The 13,920-nt window shown below is 41.7% G+C and overlaps 1 protein-coding gene across 1 annotated transcript in view; it reads right to left on the minus strand.

Moving 5' to 3' along the window:
• The window catches only part of SNTG1 (syntrophin gamma 1), a 440,267-nt gene extending 439,438 nt beyond the window's left edge, over positions 1-829 (minus strand). Inside the window, exon 1 of the mRNA XM_075270573.1 lies at positions 446-829. The gene's annotated coding sequence lies outside the window, so the exon portion shown is untranslated. The remainder of the gene's footprint in view (positions 1-445) is intronic.
• Between the last annotated feature and the right edge of the window lie 13,091 nt (positions 830-13,920).

Here is a 13,920-nt window from a genome sequence, read left to right on the forward strand (position 1 = left end):
ATGGAGTATGCATAGCATGGCCATAACAATGAATCCATATACACTTATATAATAGAATATTATCTTTCCACAGGTTCCTTGCAGAAATAATATTTAGAAGACATTATCAAGAACTTTGTAGGAAGCTTCAGCCCAGTGTAAGAGGTTGCAAGTGTACAAAAGTGTTCAGTGCCTATCTATACATAATATAGGATGTGCAAGGAGTATATTCATCATCTGCAGGAATGTGGATGGAGTGCATAAAGAAATCAGTAACTATTGTTGGAGGAGTCTATGGCAGTGTCTGCGCCCAGTGCTGTCTGCATGTTTCCTAAACATCACCCTGTGTAACAAAGCTATATTTATTGCTAGAAACCTGCAGGATTTCCTATTGCATGTAGGAAAAGACAACGTAATGAAAACCCCAGCAACCCAGCTGAAAATGACTATAATCACTTGCACTTACCAGCCAGTTGCATGCAGGGATAATGTAGCAATCCTTGGGAACAGGTGAAAGCATCCACTCCTATAGATGGGGAATCTAATTCCAAAACGTGCTCAGCCTCATCCTGCTTATTCTGGGGGATTCTTCTTACTGCCTGGGTTATGATGGAAATCCATTCTTAGTCACTCTGCTCCTTCTCCTTGTGATCACAGATTGTTTCTAGGAAGTTGCTGCTCAATTCAGCAGAGAATTGACATCGGTCATTGACAGCCCCAGTGAGGAGATGGGAAGTGCAGCCCTCCTATTGCCATCTGCCTGTACTATAGTGTGTGGCAGCATCACAGCAGCATCAGCACCAGCTCACTCCACACAGCTGCAGTTCTCCTCTCTGCCTCTGCTCTCCATCTACAGCAGACACTCCCCTTGTGACATGTCACAAAACGTGACATGGAGTGTGACAAGGAATCCTGCATCTGCACACAGCAACTTTACAGGGGCTGCTCATTGTATGCTACAATGTGCACTGATGCAAGTTCTTGTAGGCTGTGCTCTAGTGATCATTCATTGCAGGCAGTGGACTGATGGGCAGTGTCAGGCTGTTCACTGCAGAGGGAAATATATTAGGGAACTGTAGAACTAGCAAGGATACAATGTTATTTACTGCTACTCATAATAGTTCCTTGATCAGAAAATCTCTTATTATATAAATCTGCTTTTTCGTTTTATACAATTTGGTGTTCTGTTTCATTGTCCATGTCACTCCTTTTATTAGAAAAAAATAGAATATTTCAGTTTACTTTTACATGGGATGTAGGAACTGACATGGAAGGCTGAAGAACAAAGTCTACTCGCAGCTGCATACATTTTATATTTTGGGCATCAGCAAACTAACAGGTGCCATTTCTGGCATTGGTCATCCAATATATGATAAACCTCCTCAAAACCATACACGTCATATATTCTGCGGAAATGGTTATTGTTTATCTCCAAGGTTATGTTAAAATCTGCGGCAGTTGTTCATCCTGCACAGAACCATCAGAAATTGCATTTTCATCCTGTGTTTTCAGTTACAAAAACATCCTATGGATTCCATTATCGTCAAAGGGATCCATTTGTGTCCAACATTATTTCTATCATAAGACGGACCGTTTTGCTGTTGTTCTGGTCCTCTGCCGGATCAGAAAAACTGATTTCCTGGTTCGGATGTGAACGATGCATAACTGCAAAACAGCCCCAATATGTAGAGGCCATGCAGCTCTGTACCAGTGAGAGCAGGTTCATATCTGCGCCCCGATCTCCGCTTTTAGGTTTCCGTATTCTGCCCAAGAAACTGAAGAGGAGACAGAAACTGGTAGTCACTTTTCATTTGAATGGGTTTGCAAAGTGTCTGCCTGTGAAGCGTTTTGTGGTCTCCGCAGCTAAACCATTTTTTTTTTTTAACCAGACACAAAGTCGGACATGCAGGACTTTGTGTCCGGTTAAAAAAAATGTTTTGTCGCAAAGACCACAAAACGCTCACGGGCGGACTCTGACTGCAATTTTTCCATCTCCTGTCAGCAGAAGACGGAAACCTGAAAGCGGAGACTGGGCGCAGGTGTGAACCCTCCCTGAGCCATACAGCTTCCATCATGTTTTTTACATTAGGGTAAAGGGGAATGGATGTGTCTATTAAAGTCCATTGCCCTCATTTTATGATGGATGGGACAAGCATGGTAGTCTGAACCTACTTGTGAAAACTCATTAAAAAAGGTGGTTTTCAACTAGAAACTGATCTACCTTTAAAAACCATATACACTATGTGATTGAAAGTATCCAGACAACTGGCTGAAGATGACTTACAAGTTCGTGGCGCCCTCCATCACTAATGGAGGGGGCTTGCACTCCTTGTTGTTTTGCGTGGCACTATTGCAACACAGGCCTACATTGATGTTTTAAACACCTTCTTGCTTCCCACTGTTGAAGAGCAATTCGGGGATGGCGATTGCATCTTTCAACACGATCGAGCACTTGTTCATACTGCACGGCCTTTGGTGGAGTGGTTACACGGCAATAACATCTCTGTAATGGACTGGCCTGCACAGAGTCCTGACTGGAATCCTATAGAACACCTTTGGGATGGTTTGGAACGCCGACTTCATGCCAGGCCTCACCGACCTACATCGATACCTCTCCTCAATGCAGCACTCACTGCCATTCCCCAAGAAACCTTCCAGCACCTGATTGAACGTCACCAGACCTGAACCCAATCGAGATGGTTTGGGGGTGAGCTAGACTGCAGAGTGAAGGCAAAAGGGCCAACAAGTGCTAAGCATCTAAGGAGCCACACGGTGGCTCAGTGGTTAGCACTGTAGCCTTGCAGCGCTGCAGTCCTGGTGTCCAAATCCCGCCAAGGGCAAAAAACCATCTGCAAGGAGTTTGTATGTTCTCCCCGTGTTTGCATGGATTTCCATCCCATATTCCAAAAAAAGACATACTGATAGAGAAAAAAAATTGTACATTGTGAGCTCTATGTGGGGCTCACAATCTACAAAAAAAAAATAAAATACTAAGCATCTCTGGGAACTGCTTCAAGACTGTTGGAAGACCATTTCCGGTGACTACCTCTTGAAGCTCATCAAGAGAATGCCAAGAGTGTGCAAAGCAATAATAACAGCAAAAGGTGGCTATTTTGAAAAACCAGGAATATAAGACATATTTTCAGTTGTTTCACACTTTTTTGTTAAGTATATAATTCCACATGTGTTAATTCATAGTTTTGATGCCTTCAGTGTGAATCTACAATTTTCACGGTCTGTACTGTATGCCTGCGAGACTGGAAACTGTCATGAAGGCTAAGGGTGGGCCAACACCACATTGAATTCCAGCATTACCAATGGAGGGCGCCACGAACTTGTAAGTCATTTTCAGCCAGGTGTCTGCATACTTTTGATCACATAGTGTAAATCTACTTGAAAAACAGAGTTGAAACATTTGTAAAAGCATTTGTCATAATGCAGGAGTTTTATTTATTAACCCCCCTTGATAAGTGATTGTTCTATATTTAGATGCAGTAATTGCAGTCGATTCCCTATGGTTTGTAGTTGTAAAGGATGAATGATGGGAATAGCACACTGTGAATTTGTTGGGGACTGTATCACCATTGGTGACAGAATATGTTACACATACGTCTAATGTAAAGATCAGTGTGTTTTTTGTGAGAAACGTAAAAAAAAATCAAGACTTTTAGCCAATAATTTATATGTACTGTGCTATGTATATCACACATAGTGTTAACTCTTAATGGTAGAGACCATTTAGCTGTTTGTGCCTATATGGTGGAGCTTTAGTAGAAATGTTCATTTAGTGATTTTATGTTACTTTTTTTTCAAGATAAGAGAACCATATGGAAGTCCAATAATACAGTTACTTCAAAAGTAAAGACTATTACATAACAGGATCACATACTACATTTAGTGATTTTAGCAGTGGTCAACATACTGTAAGGAAATTGCTAGAAGAGCATTTACCCAGTAGCTGCTGGTGAAACCTGGGAGGAAGGGAACAACAAGACATTGAGTCCTAACCTGAACTCATCCGCTGTCCCTGCCTACTTGCCTCATTGCCCTAGGCGGCAAAGGACAACTGGGCGGTAGTGCCTTCTTATGATATAGGTGAAAACACAGAACACAGACAAGGCAAACAACAACAAATGGAAGGTCATCTAGCCAGGGAATCAGTAGGAACCAGTCGAGCAATACAGTACAGAATCAAAATCCAAGAAAGTAGTCACAAGGAAAGCCAACGTCGGAAATGCAAATACAGAAGGTAACAGTTTAGAACAGGAACGCACACATAGTAGTAGGCAATATTAAGCATTAATGAGTTGGCTGCAAAGGTATTGCCCTAGACTTGATTGGCCAGGAGGAGTGTCAATCAAAAGCACTAAGTTAACTCCTTAGTAGCCAAAGGAACCAAAGCACTATCTTGACTGACACAGCAATGTATCCTCAGCTGTGCAGCAATAAGTGCAAAGGATCACAACTGAACACACCTCCTGCACCGCAGCGTGTAAGCAGAGGGTGGCGCAGAGGCCAAAACAGACAAAGATGTTACATATACATTACATCTACATAGTAATGTCTATCTATCTATCTATCTATCTATCTATCTATCTATCTATCTATCTATCTATCTAGAGCAATAACAATCTGATAGTGGTGCTCATAGAATATATTATATACCCGAATATACTGTTTGGAGCTGCAAGACATTATACTGGGTCTTTCATTATACTAAAGGAAACCATATAGAGAACAGATTAGTGAGTTTATTGGCTATGACTTTAAAATTAAAGTCAATAATCCAGTAAGTGAATGGGATAAGCACTGACGTTGATCATCTCAGCTTGGTGTTTAAGAGTACAGTTATTAAAGGGGTTTCCACATCTCACTGTTTCAGCAACTTTGTCTTGTTTTCACTCCCCCCCCCCTTGCTAAATTATTACTATACCTATGGAGATCAGATAATATGCAGATACTAGTGGAGAACAGATTCCGTGTTATCTGTGTGTTTACACGGAGAGATAAAAGATTGGGTTTTATCAGAAAACTGCAATTAGCTGAACAGATTGTCCTGTAGCAGAGCAGTGAGTGACATCACTTGTCCTATCTCACTGGCCCGTGGTTATGGAAATGCTATGTAAACAATGGAAGGAACAAGTTCACATAAGATGCAAACAAAGTAATATTTCCATAGCAATGTATTTAGGAAAAGTTTTCAATTTACATAAGCTATCAGATTGGTTCCTTGAGATGGGAAAACCCCTTTAAAGGGGTTGGCCACTTTCTAACTAACAGTGTGTAATGTGTAGCCCAAAGATAAATAATAAACTTTCTCATAGACATTCATTTTTAATTCTGCACCTGTCCCTTTATTTTTGAGGCCACGCCCCCTGCTTCCCTGGCTCTGCCGGCTCTCTGACACTCCTCCTCTGACCACTAGGCTCGTGACATGGAGGGGCATGTGACCCAGCTTGACCATGTCACGTGTCTGTGCCTGCTCTGCTCTTCTGCCTGGTCTTTCACTACTCAGCAAGGACCTTATGATGTCACAGTCACATGACTCTCTATTCTTGTTACTGGGTAGGCGTGTCTGTGATTGCAGGAAGGTCCTTGCACATGTAATAAAGTTGTATGCCATTGCAGTGGAGGAACATGCAGAGATGTGAGGTGCCTGGTGTATTGTGGGGATGTGAAAGATGTGGGCTGCACTGTGTAGTGTGGGTGAGATGTAGGGTGCATGGTGTGGAGGGGAGGACAAATCTGGGGGAGAGATCTGGGCTGTATTGTGTAGTGGAGCTGAGAGATGTAGGTGCATGGTGTACTATGGGGTAAGAGTTGTAGGATGCATGTTGTAGTGTGGAGGTGGAGAGATGTGGGGTGTATTGTATAATGTGGGGTGCATTGTCTAATGGGGACAGATATGGGGTGCACAGTGTACTGTGGGGGGCAGATTTGGGGTGCATTGTGTAGTGGGGGTGAGAGATGTAGGGTGCATGGAGTACTGTGGGGGGGATATCTTGGGTGCATGGTGTACTATGGGAGTTGTCAGGTGCGTGTTGTAGTGTGGAGGTGGAGAGATGTGGGGTGCATTGTATAATGTGGGGTGTAGTGTGTACTGTGGGGGGAGAGATGTGGGGTGCATAGGAGAGAGGCACGTGGAGAGCTGGGGGGTGGTTGTGTGTGTGTGCTCCTTGCACTGAAGTTACATTCAGGAAGGTGGGGGGGTTGGCGATGCACAAGAGGCTCATGAAGAATGGAGGAATCTTTCATATCTGTGTTAGGGCTAGTTCACACGGGAACATGGAGGCGGATTTTGACTGCAGAATCCATGTTATAATCCGCCTCCATACAATGATAGTCTATGTAGAGGGCTTGGGGTTTTTTTTTTTACGCTAGATGAAAAAAAAAGCGACATGATCTTTCTTCAGGCGTTTTCCGCCTGAAGAAAGCAATAGAAGTGAATGGGAAGCACAAAACGCGCGTTTTTTTACAAAAAAAGTGCGGTAAAAACGCGATGCATTTCTTGCAGCCCGTTCTTTTTTAAGGGATGGGAAAACCGCCTGGCCTTGTTGGAAGCGTTTTTACAAAAAAAAAAAAAAAAAACTCCACAAAAAGTGGGCCAAGGTCCCAAAAAACACTTCCTAATTAGGAAGTGTTTTTTCCGGTGCCAGAATAAGCCGCACGTTATTTACGTGTGAACTAAGCCTTAGGTTTGCATGAGAGGCACAAAGAAACTCTGGAATATGCTGCAGTTTTTGCTGCCATTTTACCACCACATTGGGCTTTGGCCATAAAAGACACATGGGGAGCTGTGTGAAACTTGTTTGGAGTGTTCTGAGCTGTGGAGTGCTTATTAACACTATGGGGGTGCACTAGAAAGATATAGAATGCTTGTCTGGGGGTGCACAGGAAATATATGGCTATTGGTGAAATAACTGCTAGTAGTGCGGGGGTAGACTTACAGGGGTTATCCCCTCCCCTGTGGGTATCTTGCAAGGGGGCGTATATCTTATGAATAATGAACCGTCACTCAGTGATTAGGCTGGTGCTCGTAAATGGCATCTCACGGCCATCATGATCTAGTAAATGAAATTCCCGGCACTTTAAGTATGCTTCCAAAGCGAAATTTTATTCCGGAAAATAAACGTTTCGGTCTACAAGACCTTCCTCAGTGTGTCGGTAGGAAGGAGGTGGTATAGGAAGCCAAACAAAATGGATAGGGAGTCCTGGGCACTCATCCACCAGGACTCCACCATTTCATTTACTATATCTTGCAAGGGGGGTCATAAAAATTTGGACTCTTCTCTGGAATTTGGACTGGTAAGGACCTGGCTGTGTATATACTGTATATATGTACATGTATGAGTCACTGGTGAGGACTTGGTCCTTCTGGAGTAGGGGATTTGGCCATTTTACTGTGAGCTGGCTAAATACTACTTCAGTTCAGATTCTGACCACTAGAGGGGAAAAAGGTCCTGACCAGTAATGGGAAATAGATCACACTGAGGCGGCTAATACTATAAGTGATAAGGACCAGGTCCTTACTGAGTATAGTATTTAGTCACAACCCTATTGTAATCGACGGTGTTCGGTGGCATTTTATTGAATTTAGCGCTAAAGAAGGTGTTTTGGGGCTCCATTCAAATTGGATGAATCATAGCGGCCCTCAGCAGCTATTAGTTGTGCAGGACCCTAGGATTCAGCCCAGTGTTGTGACAGTGACAGCTATTGTGAGCGCATTCTGCTAGCCAGAGGTGCTGAGGTGAATGAAGCTGTGTGATCACATCCTATGTGTGGGCAGCGCTGTGATGCGCCTCAGCCTGGAATGTAGGCCAGGTGTTTTACTTTCAGTTTATTGATGTCCCGCCCGCACAGGCCGGCTGAGCTCACACTGCAATATCTCATTTTAATGGGGAACAAGTAAAATAAATTTAATTTTTACAGCACATTTGTCCTATAACCATCTTTCTGAGTTGCCTGGGGCACTTTGGTTTTTTCAGCTTAAGGGTGGCCAACCCCTTTAATGATATATTCTGTATAATTTATATACAGTGAAAAGCAATTACTGCACATTCAGCAACTCACGGGTTTTCTGATTGTGAATGTTCACATTTTTTTTTTTTTAATCTTTGTCTGAACCCAAATCATCATCAAGGCAATTTTTTTTTTTTTCCTTGGTGCTAGTCCCCTCAGTATACTCAATGCAATAAAAGGACTACCCTTTGTTACAGACACAATACTAGTGCCCCTTTACCTCACTATGGCCACTATGATATATCAGTAAAATTGTCTGAACACTGTATAAGCAATGCCGCCCCTGCTACCTCTTGTGTCACCCCCTCTACCTCATAGATTGTAAGCTCTTTTGAGCAGGGCCCTCAGTCCCATTGTGTGAAATGGCGTTCTTTGTTATGTATGTCTGTATCTGAACCCTATAAATTGTACAGTGCTGCGGAATATGTTGGCGCTATATAAATAAAATGTATTATTATTATTATTATTATTATTATTATTATTATTATTATTATCAGTACTCTGCATTGTGCTCACAAACAGTATTATTATCACCTTTATTTTACACAGTGATAATTGCTTCGCTGTATGTCTCTACACAGTATACAAATAATAAGGATCCCTTTGTGCCCAATAGTAATAGTGCCTATTTGCTTCCATACAGTAATAATATCACTTTATGTGCTTACTGTAATAGTCTCTATAATGAGAGATTGCCACAGAATCTTCCACGGATTTGGGAATCTGCCTTCCATTTTTTTTCAATGGGAGGAACAGATCGTACCAGGACGCTGAAAAAAAGTTAGTGTCCTGCTCAACCTCGATTCTAGATTCCGTGGCTGATGCAGTCACAGATTCCATGGCTTGGGGGTCCCATTCATCCAGGACTAATCTACAGGGAAAACTGCAATGGAATGCTGATGCACTGCAAAATATGGCTGTGGAAAATGAAGAGGAATTTCTCTTTATTTTCTGCTGTGTGAAGCTAGCCTAATATTGTCTTCTCACAGTGTAAAAAAAAAATTATAATAATCAGTGTTTATTCCTTTCCATATGTCCTTGACACAATTACATGGGTCACCTTTGTGACAACAAAAACAAATTGTGGATGTTTACACAGTGGAATTGTGCTCTCAGTCTTGTCTTCAATGGGAGGAAGGGGTCATAGCTGGAAAATGAAGTGTCCTGCCAGCCACAAAGCATAATGAGTTTGAGGTGGAAGTCTGACTCTTCCATGTGAACATACCCTTAAAACATTACTCCATTTATAAATAACTTTCATAAATGAATAATACAAATGAAAATAAAAAAATTTATGAATATTGTGCAAAATAGGCATAAAAAATGTAAAACTTCACGGCCGTTTTTCACCATGATGGACCATCAGACCATGAAAGTAATGTAAATACCACCATTCACATGGCCAATTATTATGTTCGCGTGACTATAGATTTTATCATAACTGGTGTCTTATCCAATGATCCAATCCTTTTTACTTATAATTCATAAGTATATTGGTTTATAAACTTTTCCATACTTGAGTTAGATCTCGCACCTTTGTAATAAATAGATTATACACTTTCATATGTTCTTTCTCTACTGATGTCCTTTTTCTCGGTAAGGAAAACAATATTAGTGCCAGGTATGTAATGAAAAAAAATCGAAACTGACCAGATGCCTATCTCTCATATCTCTGTTGTTGCCTTGTCCATTAAGATGTTTTTGCCAAAACAATTTCCTCGTGTTTGGGAATTTATTTTGCCAGTGACAGCAGATACATGACAGACTGACGGCAAGCTTGTGTTCAAGCAGTTACAAACAAGGCAGGCAAATAAATGCACGCCACAATGAATTTTGCAGAAATATTTTTTTAAGAATAGATCTTTCACCATATTTAAGGTGGACTTGTTGGGATTATTTTATCAGGATATAATTTCTTAATTTTTATACAGTATTTAAATTCCTTTTATTTTGTATCAACCATTTTAAAAGTTACTTCCAGTAGTACTGAAATTGTATGGTAGGGAGCTGCGAATGGTTGAAAAAACAAAAGAGCTTATACTCACCTCACTATTCCCCCACCACTGCCATTTTGAAAGTGCTTGGATCCCCGCTGTGCTCCACTCCCTGCACCCATCCTTACACTGGAAGAAATGGCTAAAAATTCTCACCCAGTCAATCATTGGTTGAGGAGAATCACCATTGTAGCCACTTATGTGCATTCTCAGCCATTTGCTGCAGTGAAATGACGTCTACCTCAGTGGGAACCCAACTGGATACCTTGCCCTCTGCCACTATATGGCGGCAGTGGTGTGGGGACATTCTGCCGGATTAATTGTTCTGGAGAATGCGGAATGTGTCACTTCTGGCCTGAGAAGGTGGGTTACACTCACACCATTTCATTCAGTGGCTCTTTTTTTCTCTGGCCATCTCTCTTAGTTTTCTCCATATTCTGTGATGGACCCCAGGGGAGGTGAATAAAACTGTTTGTTACAGTACCAGTACTGTAACTCTTTATCATCTGAAGGGCGTTTTTGACACTCTGTTAGAAACGTCTTTCTCCACAGCAGCGCCTATAGCGCTGTGCTGTGAGAGCAGGGAGGAACGCTCCCTCCCTCTCCTCACAGTGTTCATCCATAGATGAGTATTATCAGGAGGGGAGGGGGCATTCCTACTCGCTCACACAGCACAGTGCTATAGGCGCTGCGGTGCAGAAGGATGTTCCTGACAGACTGTCAGAAACGCCCTTCTGACGATGAAGAGCTACGGTACCGGTACCAATAGCTCTTCACCCGGGGCACAGATCGTGAAAGTCGACAGTGCACTGAATTCAGCGCACTGTTGGCTTTCCAGCGGTATATAACACTGCATATGCCCAAATCCATGAAAGGTCCTCTTTAAGGGTCCATTCACATGCAGTAAACACGCGCTCATTTTGGCACAATACACGTGTAAAGAATACATGTGTAAAAATAAGACTCCCATTGACTTCATTAAAAAAAAACCTGTCACAAAACGCGTTGTGTAAAATGTAATTGAAGTCAATGGGAGTCTTATTTTTACACGTGTATTTTTTACACGTGTATTCTTTACACGTGTATTGTGCCAAAGTGAGTGCATGTTTACTCCTTGTGAATGGACCCTAATAGTACAAAGGATCCTGGGTCTTAAAAGATGGCGGCTGCTCTGAAGCACTCTGTCAATAAATGTGTTTTCATTGGTAGATGGGCTTAAATTCAGTTTCATCAAATTATGAAAACCAAGAACCTTATTTTCAAATATATATATATATATATATATATCAGGTACAGAAATGTGATAATGATGTCACAGTGCAGGAACAATAAATGCAGTGATGTCACCGTACAGGAATAAAGCAGTGACATCACAATACAGGAATAATAGATTCAGTGATGTCACCATGCAAGAATAATCAGTTTACAAGAATAAAATACAAAGTGAAGTCATGATAGAGGCATAATAATCACAGTGATATCACAGTACAGGGATAATAGACAGTGATGTCATACTACAAGCATAAAGAGACCAGGAAGTAGTGACAATCAGGGACCTAGATAGCATCAGAATTGCAGCGGCAGGGATTTAGTAGGCAATGCTTTTTTTTTTTTTTTCTTCATTTTTTAAACCCAGTTTGCCATTTTCTAAAAAAAAAAAAATGTTGCACTGCACAATCACTATAAAACTGTTGGGTCACTATTGGCTCACCTACTGCATCCTGAGAGAGTCCATAGGTTTATATGTGAAAATGCGTGTGTTACCTTGTGGCAGCCATGATGAATTTGAAGCTGAAGCTTCATCTTGACCAGCATCCGTAGGTAGGTTATCTTCTGATGCAGCAATAATTCTTCTGTGTACAGTATGCTGCACTTAGGCTTCATTGAAATCTGCATAGGAGTCTTTGGAATCTTCAGCACAGAGTCTGACAGAAATCCTGGACAAACAAGTCCTGCAAGTCCTGTGATGTCTGACACACACATCCAATGGACCCAATTATCGTCAATAGAGTCCTTTGGGATTCATTGCTGTCCATCATATTTTGGATGGTTTTTCCAGTTCTTGAGGTTATGCAACAGAAGAGAAGAAGGGATTGGTGTAAACTTCAGGTGTAGCTCATACATTTTATTATATGAAAGACTGGAATGGAACCAAACAGGTCATTCAATATACTGACCCGACCCCGTGGAAATCCAAGGAACATGTATTGAGATAGTCAGGTCCTATAAGTACCTGGATGTGATCCTCAATAATAAACTAGACTGGGCTGATCACCTGCAGGCGCTGCACAGAAAGGGCCACAGCAGACTCTACCTGCTCAGGAGGCTGAGGGCCTTTGGAGTCCAGGGGACACTTCCTAGGGCCTTCTTCAACTCTGTGGTTGCTTCAGCCATCTTTTTCAGTGTGGCATGCTGGGGGAGCAGTATATCAACCAGTGACAGAAATAGACTTGACAGGCTGATCAGAAGGGCCAGCTCTGTCCTGGGGAGCCCCCTGCACCCAGTACAGGTGGTGGGTGACAGAAGGATACTGTCTATGGTGACCTCCATGCGGGAGAACAAATCCCACCCCATGTATGGAACCCTGATGGGACTCAGCAGCACTGTAAGTGACCGTCTGCTTCACCCCAAGTGTGAGAAGGAGCGCTATCGCAGGTCCTTCCTTCCAACCACGACCAGGCTGTATAATCCTACATCAGACCAATCGTAGATCACTCCGCACAGAGAACTAATGACTAGGACCATGAAGTCTTCCTCTTTCTTTTCCGTTTTTTCCTTAGCTGCTATGGACTCCTAGTATATCTTCTCTTCTCAGCATATGCGTGCCTACGTCTGTATTATATTACTGTGTATTATCCTGTACCTGTATTACTATGCTGCTGTAACACGCTGAAATTTCCCCAATGTGGGACTATTAAAGGATTATCTTATCTTATCTTATCTTACTGCAGATCCTATACACATATATATGGTTACATACACACATGTAAACAGACATGTACTTAAACTATTCATCAAATTGTTTTACAACAGAATTAAGAAATGTAATAACTTCTAGGATACAGATACACTGTATTGATTATGAAACTCCTTTCCTATAGTGGGGGAAGAAAGGCTCAGTGGTAGCAGCAACGAACCCAGCCAGTCAGAGACAGTCAGAAAAATCCGGTTCAAACAGGTTTTGTCCTGTATGTTTATTTTGCAAAAATTGGCAGAAAATAAACAAACCTTAACTTCAGGCAATAACATAAATCCTGCTCGTCTGAGCTGCTAACTAGACAAAGAAACCCTAACTGTACATGCTTAGGTAAGGACCGAAGTACAAATAAGAATCACCGCGCTCGACCAATTATTCGGACAATGCTTTAATTCAAAAAAATGGAGCACAACGCGTTTCGGGCTTATGCCCTTTTTCAAGTGCAACAACTAGATACAACAAAGATAAAAATAAAAAATAAATAAAAAACTGTACATAAAAAAATTATATTGAAATAATGCATCCAATAATAAAAAAAGGTTCAAAATAACCTCAAATCTTTGAAACTTATTGCACATAATGCAGACAATTACACCACAGAGTATTATACATGGGTCTAGTTAATTACAAATAGATCCAGATATATAGAGGACTCATCAAATACTAATACTATGTTTAAACGCTGGGACCAGGTCATCATCAGTTTAAATATGCTTTCAATTAGCTCCAATCATAAAAAATGTGAAAGGGAGATTTACATCATCCTAATAGCCCAAATTTTTGTAGATAAACAGCAAAATTTGTCTTACCTTATCTCTCGTCGGACTGGATGCTTCACCCAGCCGACGGAGACCTGATCTAATATATAGCATTGGTGGTAATGGAGAGCCGCGTGCCTTTTCTCTGGGCGCATGCGTAGATCGCTGCACGTGGACTCAGCGTCCGACAGTC

This window comes from Leptodactylus fuscus, chromosome 4, assembly GCF_031893055.1.
Source record: "Leptodactylus fuscus isolate aLepFus1 chromosome 4, aLepFus1.hap2, whole genome shotgun sequence".
In the NCBI taxonomy this organism is placed as follows: Eukaryota; Metazoa; Chordata; class Amphibia; order Anura; family Leptodactylidae; genus Leptodactylus; species Leptodactylus fuscus.